At 34.8% G+C, this 24,039-nt stretch overlaps 1 pseudogene; it reads left to right on the top strand.

Moving 5' to 3' along the window:
* Window positions 1-24,039, top strand: part of LOC137743256 (DNA (cytosine-5)-methyltransferase CMT3-like) — a 95,774-nt pseudogene that overhangs the window by 54,807 nt on the left and 16,928 nt on the right.

Genomic DNA, 24,039 nt, shown 5'->3' on the forward strand with positions numbered 1-24,039 from the left:
GAACTCCTAATATATGAAGCAAAGTAAAATATGGACAACATGTACATATGTAAACCTAGCGCCTACGTGTGAAATCAAAGCCATGTTTGCCACCCATTTGCTTGCACTTGATGCTTTAGATTTTCATGGTTAATCTGCAAGCAATGATGATAAAATAAGAAGTCTAACTATAATGCACAATCCTAACTATAAAGATTGTAAGCAACTTAACCTAAATACCTTTAAGTTTGACAATTTTCTCATGGCAATACTTTTACTCCAGTTACTTGTAGAATACTGAAAGATAAATATATTTGTCAAGTTTGAGGTAACAAATTGTAACCATATTTAAAAAAAATTAAATAATAAGAAATATTACCTTAATCTTGTACTTCAACCTTTGTACTTTGAGACGGGTGTGATGCTTGTAAAACTGACAAAAAATGCAATTTTATTTATATTTGAAAATTGAATGCAATTTGAATTTATAGTATACTTTTGTATGAAAATAAGAGAAGACTTACCGTATTTAGAAAAGTTGTTTGGCCACTGTTAATCTTTTTTCTGCACCCATACATTGTTTTATTTTATTTTATAATTTGAGATAATTAATTTGTAGAATGATATAGAGAATGCCATTAAAAATAAATAGGTAAGAAATGGTGTTGTACCTTATTTGTTGGACTTTATTCCAAATACATATGATCTGAGGAGTTGTTGAAGGTTTTAATTCTTCCACAGCCTTTTTCATGCGCCACCTATACATTGAAGGTATATATAATGTTAGATTTCTTGTAACAAATTTGTATATAATTTAGGATACATACTGCTCATGCTTCTTCTTTTTCCACTCTTTGAGAATCAGTTGGCTTAAATCAGTAGTTTTTACTCCGACATATATCTCCCAACCAGGTGTAAAAATAGAGACACGTCTGTTTGAGATCTTATCAATAGGTTCCTTCTTCATTTTTTGTGGGTATTCTTGTAAATATCCTAAGAATGAAAACAAATAATTTTTAAAATTACCATAGCACACGTATAGCACATTAAGATAATCAAAAGTGAAACTCATAATCTGACCAAAATTTTAAAAAACACACAATGAAGATTTCAAAGGAAGAAGTTAAAAGAACCCATATGAAGCTAAACCTGGATATTCATACAATTACATATTATGCTTACATGAAAATGTGTAAAATGAGTACAACGATGCAGGAAAAAAAGTGAAAAAAAGAAGCTTACACCTAGATTAATTTCCTTTTTACGCCTGGGGAGAGGGAGTGGGAGAAGAATGGCAAAACAAAAAAGCGAAAAAATTGAAATTAAGAAGAATGATGACTCGGGCGTTGCTTAATACCCGTTTTATCCTACGTTGGAGTGTGAGAGTCTGTAAAACCAAGGAACAACTGTTGATAGCAGTTGTATAATTGAGGGGAAAATTAACATTTGAATTTGGATATGGGAAAATAAGTAGGAACGGAAAAAATGGGATTATACGAACGGGGAAGTTAGTGCTTGTATAACAGATGTTTTTGAACTATAATACTGTTCAATGTAAATTTTTGCTTGAAAAACAGACAAAAATGAAGAACAATTGAGCCCAACTCTACAAATTCAATATAGCAAATGATAAGATCAAATCCATTACCTGTTCTCTTCACATGAACTACTCCCATTAGTCACAACACCATCAATGGACTGCACGTTTTGCTGCGGCTCTGGCGCTTTCTTTCTACCAAACTTGGCATCCTAAAAATACAAATAAATTTATTAGTAGAGAAAACAGAAGCAAGCAAAACAAACAAAAGAAAGCAGTACTCTGTAACGCAAAGCAAAACAAACAAAAGAAAGCAGTTCTTTCTACCTGAAAGAATTTCAAACGCCCAAGATCAGATTTTACATTTTACAATAAAATAAAAACCCAAAAATTATCAAATTATAGAAAACCAAACCGAATTTAAAGAAAATGCGTGGGAGAGAGACTTACCGATTTGTGTACATTCTTAGCATGCAAATGGGTGAGAACTGAAACCTGTAGAGAAATAGTAGTGAAAGAAGGAGAGAATATGAAGTGGTAGGCTGCAGTTAGAAAACAGAATGAATAGAGTTGTACGTGGAATTGTGGGAGGTTACAGAGTCTCTTGAATGATCGATTGTATAGAGAGGTTTGTGTGAGGAAGAAGTTTGATCAGAAAATGGGGGAATAGAAGATAGACGTGGGTGGGTTGGTTTCCGTTGGCAATTATCTCCTTTTTCCTGTAATCTTTTAACTTAGAACGGGAAGTGATGATGAAAGGCTGTGAGAGTTTAAAAACTGAACGGGAACTGCTATGCAGTTTGAAAATTAAACATGCAGAACGTGGTGATTCTTCCTCCCACATTATTTTAATTTTTTAATTTTATCTTATCTCTTTTCTTTATTTTATTTTTTATTTTTTTATTTCAATTTTATCTAATTATTTTATCTTTTTTCCTTTGATTATCTGATATGTTTTTGTATCAAAATGTCCTTGTAGATTATAACCCTTTTGATGTTGTACGGAAAAAATGGGGTTATACGAATGGGGAAGTTAGTGCTTGTAGTGGGCAAGCTTCACGGTTTTTTGAAAACCCACGGCAACCTCTACCCCTTTCTTTCTCCCACGTTGGTTTCATTTTTTTATTTATTTATTTATTTTTTACTCTATATATCATTTTATAAGATATTAGTATGTCCTATGGATAGAAATTTGTTGGAGACATTCTAAATTAGTTGGACCATATGCATATGTTAGTATAATGTATTAGATACCTTTTTAAATATAGATATTAATATTTTCTCCTAAAATGGAGGAGAAGTTATTCCATTCCTGTTTTGTTTTGTTTTTTTTTTTTTTTTTTTTTCCCAACATAACAAATTTTAATTTTTCTGTTTAATATCTCTCTCCTAAAATGGAGAGCAGTTATTCACCATGTGGCCTTTTTTTCACTTTATTTTTTAATATTTCTCTCCTAAAATGGTGTTCTCCACTTTATTTTTTAATTGATTTGTTTTTATTAAAGTGTTGATTTTTGTTTTTAATTAAAATGTTGTATTTTAGGGTCTTAAAAGAAAATGAGGAACTGGACACACTTTTTTCTTTGTTTTACTGTCAAAACCGCAATACTGCTAAATTTTAGAGGATAATTATAATGTTTTTTTTTTCCTGAAGTTTATTATTTTCCAATACAGTTTTTTTGTTCGGTTATGGTTTTTTTTACCAATTTGTCCTAGCTTTTTGAACTTTTAAAGGTTTGATTGTAAGAAAATAAAGGGGCTTTCTTGGCAGTCTATGAGGAGCACAACACCCTGGAGGGAATAGCCGGTTAATTGTGGGAGGTAACTGAGAAAGTGGGGGATTAATACGGTTGAAAATGATGAACACCATGTTTATTTTTTTCACTCACGTCTCTTTTTTTTTACTTTTTTTCAGCTTTTTAAATAATTTGTTGCTAATATTAGAGATTTTCTATTTTTTTTGTGACAAAATTGCCCTTGTAAATTTGTTTCTATTATTTTCATTCAGTTTTAGATTTTTTTGTTTAAAGGGCTTTTTAGTCCAATTATTTTTGATGAAGCCTTGAGACACCAAACTTGACTTCTGGCTTTCTAATATTAGAGATAGAACGTGCGATGGAGGGCGGTTCCATCTTTAGTATGTGCAATTGTTGATATGGAGTGCTTCGATTCCATCTGGAGTAGTTGTGGTCGATTATCGTTTTTTTCATCTGGAACAGTAACTGTATGCTTAATCTAATGGGTGAAATTTAATTGAAAGTCTGGTGATTTGATCCAATGGTCGGAATCATTATTGAGATGTAATTCCATATTTTTACGTTTTTAACCCTATTTTTATGAGCAGTTATCCATTAGCCTTGTGTATGAAATGAGGACATTTTTGGCATTTCTGAATGCTTCACCAAACTGACCTTCTCCCTTTATATGGCCTTCTCCCTTTATATATATATAGAAAGTCTGGTGATTTGATCCAATGGTCGGAATCATTATTGAGATGTAATTCCATATTTTTACGTTTTTAACCCTATTTTTATGAGCAGTTATCCATTAGCCTTGTGTATGAAATGAGGACATTTTTGGCATTTCTGAATGCTTCACCAAACTGGCCTTCTCCCTTTATATATATAGATATAGATATAGATTAAGCAAACCAGAAATCAAAACACACTTTGAGACGTTTTCGCAAACACTTTGTAAACTAATACAGTGATATGCAAATATGATATTATTCTCTTGCATGGAAACCAAATTAGAAATACATAGCACAACTCTATACTATATATCATATTTGGCAGATCTATGAATAATCAAATAGCATCAATATGATCATAAATGAATGATCGATGATAAACAGTTAATTAATGGCAGTGAATTTGATTTGAAAAGAGACTAATAAACATACTGCTAAAGAAGCCGCACTTGTCGTTTATGGTGAGTGAAAGGCTACTTCAAGAAGCTGCAGTTGTTGATCACGGTGAGTGAAATGGGTCTTCCTGTAAAAGAAAACTAACATGAAGGATTTCCTGTTTTCCTTCCTTCTTTGTTCCTGCGTTCTAAATTATCTGACAATTCACTTTGTGGATATAATAGTAGAAAAAGAGAATATTGGAGAAACCAAAAGTGTAGACGAAATACGTAAACGATGGCTTCGATTTTCTGCAAAAGGAGAGAAAACTGCATAAAAACGATCAAACAAACCTTACCTGAAGAAAAATTTAAATTAAGCAATAGATTCTGGGGCGTTACCTTTAAAAATGGCCATATGATGCTTCGCCTTCCTGCAATGCACTTTGCACGGGAATAAACAGGAAATAGATTGGGAAAAATAATGGATAAATAGAAGCAATCCCAGAATCTAAAATTAAAACGCAGGATAAAAAGGGAGATAGAAATCAAATGCCAAAGAAGACAAAAGAGAAGAAAAGGGTGGAAGCAAATACCTGAGAGATTGGCGATCAATTAAATGTGGAATCAAATGGCAACTGCCCATAGCAGTTTGAAACCTGGGAGACTACTGACAACTGCATATAACAGTTTTTCCTTCTTCACGTTCTAATTTCTTTCCTCATCTTTTTCTGCTTCCCACGTTTTTGTCATTCCTCACAATGTCTCGCTCACACATACACCATATCACATTTAACTTCACTGCCTGCACCGAATGCAAATGATTTGAAAACCTAATGGAAAAAGCCTGATAAATAATCGGAAAATGGATTAATATAAACAAAAACTCCCCAGAGCCAATAGTTTCCTTGTAAGCATAAGAAACTCACCAATGGGCACTTACATGGAGAAGAAACAAATCCAGTTTTTCACTCAAAAGAAAATAATCAACAATCATGCATGAAAACGGAAGGAAATTAAAAAGAATTTGATGAATAGTGGACAGTCATTAGAATATTTACATAGAAGATGGAGAATCACAAACACGTCGTCAATTTCCTGTCAATTTTGGATTTTAGAGAGAGCGAGCAATCGAGCGAGAGAGAGAGAGTGAAGAGAGAGAGAGAGAGAGAGAGAGAGAGAGAGAGAGAGAGACCAGTGAGCTTGTTGGAAGAGAATGAGAGGATGGAAAGTGAGGGAGTGGACGTTTTTGATCTAGTTGGTAGTTTGTAGAACGTGGGAGGGTGGTTGAATCCCATGTCACGGTTCTAATTCTTCATTCAGCAAAACTTTACGGTTATGATGATTTATCTTTTTTCAGTGATGGTTTTTTACCAGTTTGTCCCCATTTTCCGATTTTTATGGATTTGGATTGTGAAGAAAACAAAGGGGCTTTCTTGGCATTTTTGAAAGCTTCACCAAACTGGCCTTCTCACTTTATATATATAGATATTCGATACTACTAGCATTATTGAGACAAGTCTCTTTGTAAGGCAATAAAAACATAATTTTACAAGTCCAAATATAGAATCTCCATATAAAAAAAGGTATGGAAACAAAAATTCAAAAACAAAAACAAGTAAATGACACGAAAATAGAGCAAAAATAGCATGGAAATCAGTATTTTCTCATAGTAAAACCACTTTCATGAACCAAAAAGATAAAGAATCCACATACCTCTAAGTTGTCAGTAGTAATACGTAATATTACACCATATAATATTCACGAAATTAATACGTTGTCTCTCCTATTACAACTTTCTATTAATTCTCAACATACATTCGGCGTATGTTTGCACAACTATAACACTTATTTATGGTAAATTGGTAATTAAGATTATACAAATAGGGAGCAAAAAAAAAAGAAGAGGAAGTTTTAAAGAAAAGTCCGCGGTATTGTTCACTTTAACGAAAAATCACATTTTTACACTAAAAAGTCAAACTTGGTACTATTCACTTTACCCTTTATTTTATCCTTATCATTAAAACTTAAAGTTTTCAAACCATTTTCATTAGTTTTCCTAAAAAAAAAAAACCTCAAAAGGCAACCAAAATTAGATCCAAACACACCGAAAAGTCACCCCCGCAACCAAACGGCCCCAAAGTCCTTGCGCTCCAAAACCAAACGTCACCTCAAAATTCAAACCCCACTTTCCAAATTTCCCGTTTTCCCGCCCACACGCCGCGCACTCCCCATAATTTCACGGCCCACTATAAAACACAACCCAATCCAATCACTCACGCACTAAAACAACCCTATTGCCCATCTCTCTCTGTCTCCTGCCCTCTCTTTCTCTCTCTAAGATCCACCGTCTTCTCCGGCGATTCACCCTCTCTCCGCCGTAAGCAGAATGGCGTGCAAGCGGAAGTCGAAAGCCGGAACCTCTTCAGGTTCTCTGCCGAAATCGAAGAGCCCAAGGCAAACCAGGAAGGCCAGAGTTGAGGAGGAGGTAGCCACGAGTGTGGAAAAAGCTACTTCTCCGTCGAAATCGAAGTAGTCCTTCTGTGTTTCGACAGGTTGGTTACTGTTTGTTTGTTTTCTGAATGGATTTTAATGTTCAAAATAATTGAAAACAGTGACGAAGATATAATTCAAGCTTGTCGTCACTACACAAAGGCGCTGGTGGATGGAATCAATTATGATATCTAGGATGATGCCCATGTGGATTGAACTATTACTTGCTAATATCAAAATAACTTTTTGACCAATTTTCTGCTCATCAATCCATCTGCTTATCTCCATGATTGTTGGAATCCCCAGATTATATGATTCCTGACATGCCAATTCATTGCAAATTTCACATAACTGGTTCTTTTCCACAACATAAGGGTTATATTTATGTAATTTGACGCGCTATATTTCAAGGTAGAAACATACTCAACTGAAATTTTGGTCGTTGGTTGTAGTGAGTGATTCATGTGCATAGAATGTTTTTAGTACTTTTGTTTTATTTGCCTATTATGTGATTTGACAATGGTTCCCATTCATTTATATGTTTAGAGAGGAAGGAAAGAAGAACCCTACATTTGTAAGATTTAGGAAATGTTTGAGGTAATTGGTGGGCTATTTTATTTTACTGCACAATGGTACTATAGATCACGAGACATTGTAAGATATTTCGAAAGAAACCTTTTCATGATTCTATTTCCAAATACTATGTTTCATGGTTTTGTTACATTAAAAAGTAAGAATCCTGCTATTGGGCACTGAATTATTAGCTTTTTGCTTTCTTGCAGGTCATAAAGCACTGTGCTACTGTTGCTTGTGGGCATGTATTCTTTTCCGCTGTCCAACATGATTGAGTCATCCTTTTTCTCTCAGGTTGATCAAGATGTGAAGAGTAAACCAATTCCAGTGTGCAGTTACTATTGCGACACCAAGTATTCGCAACTGTATTCCAGTGTGCAATTACTGTCATGATGCTGGTTTTTTTCCTTCTTTCACTTGGCAGGCTCCTATGTGTTCACAAGTTATTTCTGGTTTTGAAATTTCAGAAAATATGCAGTCTGGAAGTGATGACTCAACTATCTCTGTTGAGGATGATGTTTGTTTGGATAGTGAGGTTGATTCAAAGCTGTCAAATGGAGTCTGCCAAATCAGAAGTAAGGCTCCTGGACCTATATTCTGGTTGTGGAGCGATGTCCACTGGCCTGTGCCTTGCTGCCCATTTGGCCAATGACAATCTAGTTACAGTAAGTTCCTCTTTCTTAATTTATTTTTTGTTAATCTTTTGATATCGATTGAATAGACATGAAGGCAAAGCTTGATATTGTTTTCTTGTTTATATCGTTTAGAGATGGGCTGTTGACCATAAAGAATACTCTTGTAAGAGTCTAGAACAAAACCATCCATAGACAGAGGTTTGCGTTTGTATCTAACCATTTTCCTCAACTTTGATGCTTTAATTTTTTTTATTTGCATAATTTATTATCTAATTCACACATCAGGTCCGAAATGAAGCTGCTGAAGATTTCCTCAAAATGCTCAATGAAAGGAGAAATATATAGAAGTAGCAAATTGATTGACTAGAATTGATGAAACATAGCATTAGTGAGAGAGGCTGCAGCCAAATAACCCCAAACAACAGAAATTCAGTTGGACACTGAAACTTACAACAAACATGAGATTCCCATATCTGAGGAGTAAATCTTGCGATTCTATATATAGTAGTTGTACATATTTAGTCACCAGTACTGCAGGGCACTAGTCAGGATATATAGATAGATACATCCTCATTACGATTGGTGCATGCTGGATCAACTGAACTAGTGCCGCCGCAGCATGATTCTACCACAGGATCGATGGTGGTTTTAGAAATTGAATTGTTTGGGGTTGGGTGCTTTAAACCATGAGCTTTGTAACATATATAGAAGTGAATATTGCTGAAAAGTACAATGAGGAAGGCCGTGCCGTAAATAGAATAGGCAGCACATTTGAACCGTGAAGGAAATGGGACGGTGATGGTCATGTAGATGGCTGTGACTCCAAAGAAGAGGCCAAAACAACGAAAAAGGCGGGCGATTGGTACTCTGGCAGGACAATAACTGATGTGAATACATTTGCTTACCAAGAAGCAAGTGAAGGCAAGACAGACTAATAGTCCAAGAAAGTCAAAGATTACAGGGAGAGGGAGCTGGCCAGAGGGAATTTGTAAGCGGATAAGCGCTAGTCCTGTTGCTGTTGTCAAGCAAAACCCAATGATTATCATTGCCAAATCTAAGTTGTTGGTTGGGTACTTATAGTTCGTCCTCCCATCTGGAACTTCTTGCATTGTGGCTTCGAGATCCTGTTCTTGGCTGGTGAAATAGCAACAGAAATTCCAAAGAAATTCCAAAGGATTTACGGAGAGAATGTAAAATAATCTAGTTTGATGAGAAACTGAGAATGTTATGTACGGTGTTTGTTGTTCTTGTTGATGAGAAACTGAGGTTCACGCTCAACACATATATAGGCTGATGACTAAAGTATCGACACATATATCGGCTGATGACGAAAGTGTTGGGAAAGAGCAATTGGACTCTTTGCACTCCTTTTGTTTTTGCTTTTCTTTTGGGAAACCAATTGCACTTTTTAGAATCCTTAATTGATTTGGACATGTGTCTCTGAAACTTTAAGAAAAGCCATTGGGGTTTTGATCGAAAATGTTGAAAAAAAAGGTTGGGTTTTGATCGAAAATGTTGAAAAAGTGTTGGGTTTTGATCGAAAATGTTGAAAAAAAGTTGGGATTTGACCGAAAATGTAGAAGAAAAGGGTGAAGCGGTTCTGGAATGGCACTTCCAGAGGTTTTTTTTTTTTTTTTTTTTTTTTTTCTCTTTTTCTTGGGGATTCATATTGACATAGGACGTCCAATTATTGTACACTTGGATGTCACGTTATTAGTTAATTGATAATTTAACATAAAACTTAACGGATATATGAAAATGTCTAAAATTATGACATTAGGTATTAGATTGGGAAGAAAAATACTTGATGTATGAAATGTTAAAAGTCATAAAACTTTAAAGTAGTAAATTAAGATTAACGCAAGAAAATAATTATTTTGTGACAACTTCACGCGAATTTTTTCTGTTGAATCGCTGTTAAATTAATTAAACCCAAAAAGAAACGTATAATTAGAAATGTAAGTGATCATATCCAACTTTGATTCCTTCCATGAGAGAGACCAGATTCGCTAGTAGCCAACCGACTTGTTTATTTTCTCACTAGGACGACAATAACGGGAATTTTAAGGGAGTATTTTTGCTCACCGTTATAAATTATGTTATATGTTTATTATATACTTAATTAATTGATATGTGTTTTTTTCACTTAATTTTATTAAAATTTAAAAAAATAACATTTAATGTCAAATTTAACTAAAATTAAGTAAAATAACACGTGTCATATGATTAGGTAAAAGATTACGTGTCAATTAATTAAGTGTATGGTGAACATGCATCGTATGATGGGAAAAAATGCTCATGAATTTCAAACTTTGATTGGCTCGTAGGTTGTCTTGATTAACTCAACAAGCATGTCCACCAGGAGAAATTTTTTCTTATGACCCTGTGCATGTCCACCAGGAAATTTTTTTTCTTATGACTAGAACACAGGTGGTATACCATTTGTTTTTATATAAGAGGTGGTATACCACTTGTTTTTATATAAGTGGTGGGAAATTGTATTTTTTAGGTTATTAACTTTTTAACACACATATCCCATCATTTGTATAGTGACATATGGTGTACCACCCTGTGTTTCGATCACACTGAAAAATCTCTCTCTTAGAGATGTGGTGGCCAATAATTTCATGGCAACTCTTGCATTCTTTTCTACAACATATTGCATTACGTTCATAATAAGGAATGGTATATGGGTTGGAATCTTAGCATGTCTACAAAACATTTTGTTAGCAGCAAATGGCAATGATCTTGTACAACATAATTTTGCCAGTCCAAATAAAAAAATTCCATATAAAATAGGTATGGAAACAAAAATTCAAAAGCAAAAATAAGTAAATAACAAGAAAATTGATTAAAAATAGCATAGAAATAATTATTTTCTCCAAGTAAAAGCACTTTCATGTACCAAAAAAATAAAGAATCCACATACGTCCAAGTTGTTAGTAGGCAACGACAATTATTACACTTACATAAAATTAATTTCTATTTTTGAATATATATTATAAAAAAAACAATAAACATTTCGATCATTATAAATGTGAACTCCTTGTCAATTACTAATAATACGTAATATTACGCCATATAATATTCACGAAATTAATACATTGTCTCTCTATGAATTCTCATCATACATTCATTGTATGTTTACACAACTATAACACTTATTTATGGTAAATTGGTAATTAAAATTAAACAAATAGGAAAACAAGTCAAAATGCAAACAAAAATAGAGCCAAACAGATCGAAAAGTCACCCCCGAAACCAAACACCCCCCAAAGTCCTTACGCTCCAAAACCAAACGGCATCCCAATCCAATTACTCACGGACTAAAAACCCTATCGCCCATCTCTCTCCGCTCCACTCTCTCTCCGCTCCACTCTCTCTGTAAAAGATCCACCGTCTTCTCCGGCAACTCAGCCTCTCTGCACCGTAAGAAGAATGGCGTGCAAGCGGAAGTCGAAGGCCGGAACCTCTTCAGGTTCTCAGCCGAAGTCGAAGAGCACAAGGCAAACCAAGAAGGCGAGGGTTGAGGAGGAGGTAGCAACGAGTGTGGAAAAAGCTACTTCTCCGCCAATATCGAAGAAGACGAGGCAAACCAAGAAGGCGAGCGATGAAGAGGAGGTGGCAACAAGTGTGGAAGAAGTTGCCTCTCCACCGAAATTGAAGAACGCGAGGCTAACCAGGAAGGCGAGAGTTGAAGAGGAGGTAGCAACAAGTGTGGAAAATCTGCTTCTCCGCCGCAATCAAAGAATCCGAGACAAACCAAGAAGGCGAGGGTTGATGAGGAGGTAGCAACGAGTGTGGAAAAAGCTGCTTCTTCGCCAAAATCGAAGAAGCCGTGGCAAGCCAAAAATGCGAGAGTTGAAGAGGAGGTAGCAACGAGTGTAGAAAAAGTTGCTTCTCCGCTGAGGAAGCCAGTGACTCAAGAGGTCGCTGCGTCTGATGAAGACGGAGAGGAATCGAGATTTATTGGCAAACCGATGGAAGATGAGAAGGCTCGTAAGCAATATCCCAAGAGATATGTGGGAGAGGTGAGAGATTTTGTTTCAAGATTTTGTTTTGTTTTGTTTTTTTGTTTTTTAAATTTAGTTTGTATTTTGTGAAAATGTTGGAGATTTAGGGGTAATAGATGATCATACTGTGAACTTCAATGATAAGTGGTACATGATAAGACAAATAAATGGGTTTTAGAATATTTGTGTGTCCAAGCGTTAATGTAGCTGTAACATTTGTGGTAGGATTAATACTTTACCCATTTCCTAAATTTGTATGATTTTTACCTCTCGGTGTTGTCTAATGTGGTATTGAAGCTTTGGTTTCAAGAATTTTTGGGTTTTAAGCTTTCAACCTTGATTTTACAGTTCTTTGTTGGATTTGCATAATGTCAAAGTTGTTGAATTTGCAAAGTTTTTTGTGGTTGTGATGGGAACATGAGGGATGAATCTTGTGGTGGTGGCAGATGGGGTGTGAAACTCTCTCCCTCCCTCCTGTTGCCTCCCGTCCCAATAAAATATGAAGTGGGATAAATTCTTTCTGTTGTAAATTTGTCATGTAGAATTATGCATTGCTAGCAATCAGTTGTCAGTGTTCTATGTTATTCACTGGGTCACGAAAAGAAAGGAAGAAATGTTATGAAAGGACAATTACAAAGAGTATCGCCCTTTGGTAATAGGAAAACTTGAGAAGCAAACTGATACATTAGGTTAGTTATGACCAAAAGAAGTGAATGTGATTCATCTGCCACTGTATTTGCTTCATGAAATACATCCTGAAGATATTGAACTTGAGTGTCAACCAATGGCATTAGCTTGATATATGTTTGTGGAATGCTCTATGATTTTTTGCCCTTATCGAGTTTTGACTTTGATCCTTGCATTGGTGCAGAAGGCAAAGAGGAATGGGCAAAGCAATTCCAACGAGTAAGTTTTAGTTTCTACTTCATCTGTATATTTTTTCGTTGGCTTACTCCAAGTAGTCCTTTTGTGTTTTTACAGGTTGGTTACTGGTTGTTTGTTTGTTTGTTTGTTTTCTGATTGGATTTTTATGTTCAAAATAATTGAAAACAGTGATGAAGATATAATTCAAGTTCGTCATCACTACACAAAGGCGTTGATGGAATCACTTATGATCTCTATGATGATGCCCTTGTGCAAGTGAGTTTTCATGATTAGTTGTTTAGCAGCAATAAATATAGAAACACTCACAAGTGAAAAGTAAGACTAGATAATTGGTCCACTCCATTATGTGATTGTATAATCATAATTGTTTCTCTTTTGCAACACTACAAAAATTAGCAAAATCGATAATTTGAAGATTTAGTTTTGATCACTGTAATGTTTTGTTGGATTTATGTCACAAGTCGACTGATTTTTCCCTTCTTAGAAAACTAACTTTACCATTTAGCTGTATGGATGGAATACAAAAGTGATGTACATTTTTTATAACCTCTTTGTTTTGAGTGTTTTGACTTCTTAACTTTGACAGAAAACTAAATTTAAATAAACGGTGATGTTAGGGAGACTATCTATTCAAACCTTATTTTCTAAACCATATTATGTAGTTGTTAATGATTGGATTATTATTGAAGTGTTGATCGCTAATATCAAAATAACTTTTTGACCAATTTGCTGCTTATCAATCCATCTGCTTATCTCCATGATTGTTGGAATCCCCAAATTATATGATTCTGACATGCCAATTCATTGCAAATTTCACATAAATGGTTCTTTTCCACAACAGAAGGGTTATATTTATATAATTTGACGTGCTATATTTCAAAGTAAAGATAACTGAAATTTTGGTTGTAATGAGTGATTCATGTGCACAGAATGTTTTTATGTACTTTTGTTTTTATTTGCTATTATGTGATTTGACAATGTTTCCCATTCATTTTTATGTTTAGGGAAGACGAAAGAAGAACCCTACATTTGTAAGATTGGGAAATGTTTGAGGCAATTGGTGGGCGATTATATTTTACTGTGCAATGATACTATAGATCACAAGACACTGTAAGATATTTTGAAAGAAACCTTTTCATGATTCTCTTTCCAAATACTTTGTTTCATGGTTTTGTTACGTTAAAAGTATGAATCCTTCTATTGGGTGCTGAATTATTAGTTTTTTGCTTTCTTGTAGGTCATAAAGCACTGTGCTTGTGTTGCTTGTGGGCGTGTATTTATTTCAGATGTCCGCTGACACTAAACGTATGCTTGAAGTTTCCATATTCATGATTTTTTTTTGTTGTTCATGAAGTCCAACATGAATGAGTTATCCTTTTTCTCTCAGGTTGATCAAGATGTGAAGAGTAAATCAATTCCAGTGTGCAATTACTATTGTGACACCAAGTATGCTACCGTATTCTACTTTTGTCAATCTGTGAACAGGATAGTGTTCTCTTTCTATTTACTGTCATGATGCTGGTTTTTTCTTTCTTTCATTTGCAAGGTTCCTATGAGTTCACATGTTATTTCTGGTTTTGAAATTTCAGAAAATATGCAGTCTGGAAGTGATGACTCAACTATCTCTGTTGAGGATGATGTGTTGTTTGGATAGTGAGGTTGATTCAAAGCTGTCAAATGTCCACTGGCTTGTGCCTTGGTTGACATTTGGGCAGTGTCAATCTTGTAACAGTAAGTTCCTATTTCTTAATTTATTTTATGTTAATCTTTTGACATCAATTGAATAGACGTGAAGGCAAAGCTTGATATTGTTTTTTTGTTTATGTCTTTTAGATATGGGCTATTGACTACAATGGATACACCTGTAAGAGTCTAGAACAGAAGTACACAACCATCCAGAGACAGAGGTTTGTGTTTGTATCCTACCGTTTTTCTCACCTTTGATGTGGTGCTTTAATTTTTCCTTTTGCATAATTTATTGTCCAATTCACACATCAGGTCCGAAATGAAGCTGCTGAAGATTTCCTCAAAATGCTCAAGGAACGGAGAAAATCGTGCATCTGCTTGAAGTTGGTTGAGACTAGCAATTTAGAGGCGTATGTCGAGATGGATGATTCTGAAATTTTTGAAGTTGTTTGCGTTGGAGGAGTATGTTTTTATAAACTTAAAAGGTATGAACTTCGAAATTTATAAATGCATGTTCTTTAAATATTTATAACGATATAGTATGCGAGTAAATGGTAAATGCAAATCTAAATTCATTAGTTCCTCATGCAAAATTATGCTTGCCTTGTGATGTATGTAGATTTATTGGAAGGGCTACAGGCCTGACGAAGACACCTGGTAGCCAATGAATGAATTGGAGTCTGCAACTATTCTTATTTATGCTTGCAGTATTATCCGTTGCATGTTTTGTATCATTTATGTACTGTGATGTTGTAAACTAAAGCTCATGGTTTTCTGTCAAACAGGCATTGTAAGCAGGCTATCGAAGACTTTATTACTGAAGGTTACATATGATATACACATGTTTATCATGCACCGTGGTTATTTTTCGTATCGTGAAAGTTTTATGCTTCCTGGTATTATTGAACATATAATTACGGGTTTGACATAAAGTTGAAATCATAAAATGAAATATTTACTTGAAAACGCAAAAATGATCCTACTTTCAATATTCAGAGAAATTGAAATTTTGTTCCTAAAATGGTGAGAAAAAAATCAAACTGCATGTTTTGATTCGGTTAGAGCAAAAGTACGATGAAAACAATTTGAGAGAATGAGTGAATTTTATTTGAGAGTTTCTTAGTGTGTTATAGTGGGAGGCATAATTACTTTTATGTTGTAGTGAGGCAAGGGAGAATCAATTGCATGATCTAGTAAGGAAAATAACAAATTCATTTGAAGAATCCATAGCTTAATGGTTCCAACAGTTACACCAAATTAGTGGACGAACATAAATGTCTTGCAACACCATATTAATTTTTGACTTTTTATTTTTTTTTTTTTACCAGAAAAAATGAGTGAGAAGACAAATTGGTCAATTGGAGAAGTTATTTTGCTCGAGTGTTGGGTGTGTGTTACTCATGACTTGGTCAAGAAAAATGAGATGATGGTGCTCCAAATGTGGAAGAGATTCATGTACAAGTAGATCCAAGGTATATCCAGGACCGAACATGAAAAAATGAAAAGAAAAAAAAATGTGAATAATAAGGTCAATTAAAGTGGATAATAAGGTCAATTTAAATGTCATTAGTCTTGTCCTCCTAAACCAGCTGGAAGTGATCAAACCAAAAGAAGAAAAAAACCCCAGCTGGAAATTTTCTCCCCAATCACAATTCAACTTTATCCCGTTCAATTTTAATAATATTTGACCCAAGGGAACCTCAGTTTGATTTTTTGAAACTGGACCCTTTTTTAACACACGTTGAGTTACGTTCCTTCCAAATTCCATCCGGTTTTCAGTGGTTTCCAATTGGTTTTTGCATGTTTCGCATCATCCATTTTGCCAATATTTCGTTCGTCATCCTACTTTTTAAGCATCGTTACTTTGAAAACCTTTTGAACTAATTCCCTCACTCGTTCAATTCTGGGGTTGTTTTGAAAATATTTCAATTTTGAGGGATCCTACATAATATCTCTTAAAACCCAAAGAGACAGAACCCATTGGTCAATGCTTCCACCTGTTGGAGGAGACCAGAGAGATTCCTCACCACTCTCGTGTGTTCCTTGGGACAATTTTGCTTTTGCTTGCAATTTCTTTTAATTGCCTTGGAAAGGTAGTAGGATATAATCAGGGATGTAATTGTCTCGTGTCGTGAACTGGAAAGGTGGTAGGACATAATCATCCCTAAAGTTCGACCGCACCACGTGTGCTACAGTAAAACGGTATTTTTGTAACTTAAATTCTAGAGAAGAAAGACTAATGATGTCATCTTTTATATGTGTTAATTTTTGTATTTCTTTCAAATATTTAACGAGTATTATCTTAATATAAAATTAAGTATTAAAAGTAAAGTAATTTAATGAAAAAGGTTTCAAATTTTTACATTTTAATGAAAAATTATACACTAATTTTATTTAATGATAAGGACAAAAAAAATTAAAAAAAATCCAAATCATGCTGATTGCTGATTGCTGACCGCACCACGCGTCCCTCACAACTTCACGTCCCCCAAGCCACACCGCCCAACCTCATCTCTCTCATTCTATTTCAAGAGCTCAACTCTCTCTCTCTCTCTCTCTCTCTCTCTCTCTCTAGAAAAAAAAAATAATAATCTGAGAAACAAAGATTCCGAGTCGCTGTGAGATTTTGATTGCAATTTTGCTCCCTCCGCTGGGCGTTTGTCTCCGGCACGGCTGCTGCACCATAAGTCCCCTTTCTTTCTCCTCCGTCTTCTTCATCTTCTGGTGGCATATTTGATATTATTAATGGTGAAAAATTGAAATTTTGGATTGGTGGTGGGCCCAACTACTCCTAACCAACTATCAGCAAATTGCCTCTGTTTTTTCTTATATGGCAGACAAATTTTTGTTTGGTTTTCATTTCAGTGCTTCAATTCTTGGCTATGATTTTTTATGCATTGAACATGGACATGTGAATAGGAGAAATTTGTGTACACAGTACGAATACATCATCACGCTTACGTTTGCAACAAAATGATAAATATATGTGTATATTTGTATAAACAATGTTGTTAAATTTTATAAATAGTATCGTAAGTTTTCATAACCAGTATCTTAAGTTTCATAAATAGTGGAGAAAATTTCATAAACAATTTGTGTGAGAATTTGCATGGGTCTGCGTGTCAGATATATTTTTTTAATATTATAATTATGTCATTTTCATTAAAATTTAAGTTCTTTTGTTATTTTTATTAAAATTTAAGGGTTTTTCATTAAAATTTAAATCTTTTTAATTAAATAAAATTATAGCATGGTTTGTTATTAAAATAAACTTAGTTCAAATACTTTTCATGAAAGTTCCCTTAAAAGTATACTCTATTTGTAATTTTTCCTTTATTAAAATCAAGGAACTTTGATTAAAAATTAAAAAGGAACGTTGAAAAAAGAAGGATGAGAATCTAATTTCTCCTTAATTTATTATAGAATTTGCTTTTTTAAATTACTACCAGGTTAAGTTCCCAAACATCTGCCAAGACATCTGCCATTTCTCTCTCTTTGCCAGTTTATATATATATGCATGCAAACATTTCTTGACCATCAAATATCTCTTCCATTCAAACCATCAAATCTCACAAACCATATCCTCATCAAGTACCACTGCCTCCAAATATATCTCCATCTCTACCAACCTTTGTGCAGAATAAAATGAGTTCTGTTGTTAGTACTGCTTGGGATCAGTACTTGAAGCCTTTTCTCCTTGCAGTTACAGTAACGCCAACCCAACGGCTCAAACTTCTGATAATTGGTCCCATTGATCGAGATCGTGCTTCCCATCGTGACCTAGAAGCCGCAAGGCAAGTTGCAGACGGGATGACTAACAGTAAGTACGACAACAACAACTTAGACTGGGCAACGATAATCGTAGCGTTTTGCTTGACAACGGCGATTGGAATATCACTTCTCCCCTTCCAAGGTCCCTCCGGTCAACTCCATCTCCCTGTAATCTTTTACTTTCTTGGACTCTCAGTCTTACTTGCCTTCAGTTGTATCTTGGTAAGCAAGTTTATTCACTTCAACTACTGTCCTGGCGGAATAACAATTGCCCCGATTTTCCATCAATTTGGCCTCTTCTTTGGGTTCACAGCCTTCTTCATATCCATCTCCATCCCATTTCCATTATGGTTCAAATGTGCTGCCTTGTCAATCTACGTCGTCACCTTCTTCCTTGTAGTTCTCTGCAATCTTCACTTCAATAAATATTACAAAACTCATGGTTTTAAGTACCCAACCCCCGCCATTGATCCTGCGACAGAATCATGCGGAGGCAGTGCTAGCACCATTGATGATCAAGCATGCACCAGTAATATGGAGTGATGTGAAAGAAATTGTCATGTAACGAGGATGTGTGTGTGTGTGTGTGTGTGTGTGTGTACACACATATACTGATTAGTGCACTGCAGTCCTAGTGGCTTCCTCATATTTGTCGTAGGTTTTTCAAATGTCAACCGTTGTTTATTCTGTTTGAGGTTTGTTATTTCTATATATTTCTTTTAGTGAAAGTATTTGTGTCCACCATTCGTAAGTGTTTAGGGTTATCGAACTTCTATCTTTCTTTTTACTGCTTGTGATCACTACTTAAAGCCTTTTCTCCTTGCAGCTATGTTTGGGGGTTTCATCTAATCTAGTTAATTAATTTGTTACTTATGTATATTTTCTTTTATTTGAACTCGTACAATTTGTTTACACTCAACTTACTTTCTACATTTATATTATTTTTAATTAAATTATCAATATTTTTTTAAATCTAAATTTATTTTCTAAACTATTCTCACAAACCTTCAATATAATATGTAAATTTATCTTTACACCCAATTAAAAAAAGAAAACCAAAATCTAATTTGGAACAAGAAAAAACGTGGAACGGTATAGAAAAATATTCCGAAGAGTTCTAAAGTCGTCCAAGTAGAGCTTTCTTGAAAAAAAAAAAAAAAAAAAAAGTCGTGCAAACAGAGAGAAAACGTGGAATACAGCAAACCAACTCGCATCCCTACAATAGAAAAACACGTGAGATAATTCAGTTTTGAAGCCTGCACTCCATGGCAAACAGCAAACCAACTCGCATGGCTGCAATCTTAGTTGCTCAATATTTGCTTGAGAAATACCAAGGGGATTTTCATAAAAATGAGACACTCTATGGATTCTCTGTCACTTTATATTTTTAGCACAATATAAATGACGTTAAATTTGAGTTTAAGAGAGTCCCATTAGCATTTCTCATATTGACTTTTAATACAATTTTTTTTCGAGCATTTAGAATGTACATGGTTCCCGAAATGTCTGTGGTTTATATTTGAATGTACCATCGTTAGTTGTTCAAAAAAATGTACCATCTTAAGAGTTATTTTCAGGAACTCTTAAATTTTATTTCAACCTCTTTGAATTCAGAAACTTTTAAATTTTAGTTCAAATGTTTTTTTTATTTTTTATGTTTGTATCAATATTTTCAATTAGTATCAAATACATCGTCATCATTTCACCTAAAAAAGGTCATTATACGCCAATAATTTTCTAGAGTGGCATTATTATAATAGCATTGTTGTGTATACGTGAACTTTTCCATTTTTCATCTTCTTTTAACAAAATTTTCATAAAAGGAAATTCATAATTATTTGGTTTATATTTACTTGATAACCAGATAGTTTCCAACTTAATTTTTTTTTTTTTTAACTCAACAATCACAATGAGGATTTTCTTACACTATATTTGGATGAGGGAAATAAAATTAGAACTCAGATAAAGTCAGAATTTATACATTGACATGCACCAATTCCCTTGTTTGAATTCATAAACATAGAAACTTAGGAGGGTGTATTCAATTGAGAATTTGAGAGACTTTAATGGATTTATAAATCCATGAATTTTTATGGAGTTTAATTGATTTGTAGAGATTCCATATAAAATTTTGATTCAATTCCTTCGAAACCTCATGGGGAGAGATGAGATTTGTGGATGCTTAAAATACACTACAAAATGTCTCCAATTTCCTCTAATTCCTCAACTTTCTCAAATTCTTTAAAATCAATTTCTAATTGAATACACCTAGAATGTTATAAACTTCTTTAAAATCCTAATTGAATATACCCGGATTTCTAAGGATTTTAATAAACTATTTTAAAATCCCAATTGAATACAAAAAAAAAAACCTTAGAATTTGGGACCTCCAATTCTCAAGTTTAAATTCCTTGTAAATAGGTGTCATTTCCCAATTTATATGATTGAGAGTTTATAACTAACAAATTCCGTATTCAATTCTATTGTTCTTTTAGGTTAATCAAACAAGAAAATTCACAAATTCTAGAAAATAAAATCTTGTCATTTTATTTTCCGTCATTTTAAAATCCTTAGTAATTTTAAATTTCTTCGTTCAAACAGAATACTAGAGTAGATCATACTGTGAGTTTTGAAATAAATTCCACTAATCTCTAATAACAGATCATCAAATATATCATGTAATGCTCTTCAAACTATATCTTTAATTTGCTTTTCTTGATAGTCAAAAAGTATAACATTTCTGCCCAAGAAAAAAATGTCAAAAAGTTAACCATTATGTATGGGTGTCACAACTTTAAGCCAATTGGACCGAGCCTCTCTTCCTTGTCTTTTCCACCTATCTCCACTAAAGGAAATGAAAAAGCAAATGCCTAACCTTTTTTTTTTTTTTTTTTTTTTTTTGGAAAGTGGGATCCAAAATGATCGCCAATGAGGAACTTTTATTAAAACAAACACACACTTACAAACCAAACAAAGACCCAAATTATTCCAAGAAACAAACAAAGAATGGGCCGAAAAACAAAGAAAACATAGAAAAAGAGCCCAACAACAATGAAGCCCAAACGAAAATGAACAATCGAGAACCATCCATTGTGGTCGTCATCGCCGATCCGAGAATCAACCAGCCACCCGATCCTCCGTCCACCGCATATCATCCCCTCCACAGGCGTCACTTGCACACAGCCATCAACAAGAGACAACCGGCGAGAGAGAAGCCAACAATCAGAAAGAAGCTCCAAGAAATTCCCGAGCGACACCGCCGGAAATGGCAGACAACAAGGAGAACGTGGTGGTGTGGGAGACACCTGAGCCGGATACAACAATGGAACTCTACACACGAACTTAACAGAAACCATGGCTGAAAAACGAAGCAAGGAAGGCCCATGAAAAGGGATACCCATGAGGGTTGAAGAATTGGGAAAGCCATAGAGGGAAATTGGAAGAACTAGCAGCACATGGAAGGGGAGAAGAAGATAAAAAAAACAAAAACAAAAAACTACCCATCAATCCCAGCCGCAGCTAGGACCAGCATTAGCAAACGGAAGCACGATCAGGATCACTCACACAAGAAGGTGAGAAGCACCCTCAAACAGAGGGAAGAACTCTCACAGGGAGATGAAAATGTAATGCATTAAAATGGGGCACATTTGTAGAGCTTAGGTAATCAAAATGAATAGAGTTGTATACTCTTCCATTTGTAATAATGTTCGAAGTTTTTAACTTAAAAGAATTAGAGTATTGCTTTGGGAAAAAGAAAAGGATTGATTGGCCAACCAAAGAAGCCAATTAGATTTTTTTTTTCTTCTTAAAAGAGGGACAATTGGTGCCAAGCCACAGTTATCCACCTCTTTTGGGAGTTGGGAAGACTCATAGAGGCATTTCAACCTCCCCCTAGCTACAAGTATGGCTTCCACACCAGCAGCGGGCTTTGAACCTGAGACCTTCAGTTTTTAATTTGAAGGAAGCCTTGCAATCCGCTCTTTACCACTAGGCCACCAGCTCGTGGTTAAGCGGTTCAATGTTTGATAACTTGTATTTCTGAAAGTGATCAAAGTATGGAAAGATTTTTCAGTGTGACTGGAATATGGGTGGCACAATATGTGTCACTATACAAATGACGGGATATGTGTGTTGAAAAGTTAATAACTTAAAAATTAAAAATTTCCACCACTTATATAAACACACGTGTACCACCGGTGTTCCGGTCTCAAAGAAAAATTTCTCCAGAATATGAAAGTTAGTATAAATGTATTTGATAAATTTTAATGTCAAAATGATATAATTGTATACAACAAAAAAAGTGGACATGATAGTAAGGGTGGTGGTGACGACAACGGTGGTGATGGTAGTGGCAATGGTGGGGATATGGTGGTAGAGTCAATAATAGGGCATGGTGGTTGAGGTGAAAAGGTAGCAGTGGTGGCAACAACAATGATGACTATTGTGGTGGTGATGACATTGTCGTTGGCCACGGTGGTGACAACCATGCTGATGGTGATGGATGGAGTTGTGTAAGGTTGGTGCTTGCCGTCATAACTGGTGGTGTTGTTGATGGTGGTGGTGGTAATTGAGCTGGTGACGACAGTGGTGATGGTGGTTTTGATTGTGGTGGTGGTAGCAATGGTGGCAATTGTGGTTGTGGCAACGATGTTAGTGGTAACGGTGGTGGTGGTGGTGGTGTAAGGTTAGTGAGTGGTAGGTGGTGGTTCTTCAACAGTGAAAATGTATGTAAAATGATAAGTAACATCAGTTTCAAAGATTAATGGGAGTACTACATAAATTTAAAGTGTAATGTTAGGGAGTTCAAAATTTTAAATTAAATATTGTAAATCAAATGATTTGGTTGTTAATGATTAAATTATTACTTAAATATTGATTAACGTGCTTATTTCTGTTGGTGATACATCATTTGATTTGTATATTTAGAAATTTTGTTTTACTTAGCATAACCCATTTTTTAAAATATTTATTAAAAGCTCACTATGCTTTTTATGAAAGCAACTTACGTGATGCTTTTAAAAGTTGCTGCATGTAGGCCGTTACTTTTAAAATAAACATAATATTTTTATTTTTATCAAACACTTTTTATTGCCTAAATTTAAAGTGAATCAGCTTTTGGTTATGAAAAATACCAAAAGGGGCCTAAATGCGGTGGCAATTTGCCACTTGTTACTACAATTTTATTTTACAAAAATGTGTCTGTGGTAGTTTGAAGTTTGAACTCTCGGGTTGAGGTCTCCTCCTCCACCACCTCCTCGGTCAGCCAGACCAGTTAGTCCTCATCATCGAGTTGGTGCGCGTGGGGAGTGAATGAGTGAGTAGTTATCTCCTCTCAGCCACGTCTCATCTCGTTCGAGGCTTGAATTTCAATTTCAATTAGAATTTGAATGGTGCCATCGAGATTGAGACTATATGGAGAGTAGGCAAACCTCTTATAAGTCTATGCAATGTCTCTCTTCCCATCAATGTGAGATTCATTCTCAACATATCCCTCACCTGTGACGAATTTTCGAGCCTAACAAGTGGACAACACAATGGGGTAACGTGAAGCATATGTGGCCGTTTGGCTTCACACGTAGGACAACCAGCTCCGATACCATGAAGAAAGTTGAGGTTCCACCAT

The sequence above is a fragment of the Pyrus communis genome, chromosome 8, assembly GCF_963583255.1.
Source record: "Pyrus communis chromosome 8, drPyrComm1.1, whole genome shotgun sequence".
Taxonomy (NCBI): Eukaryota; Viridiplantae; Streptophyta; class Magnoliopsida; order Rosales; family Rosaceae; genus Pyrus; species Pyrus communis.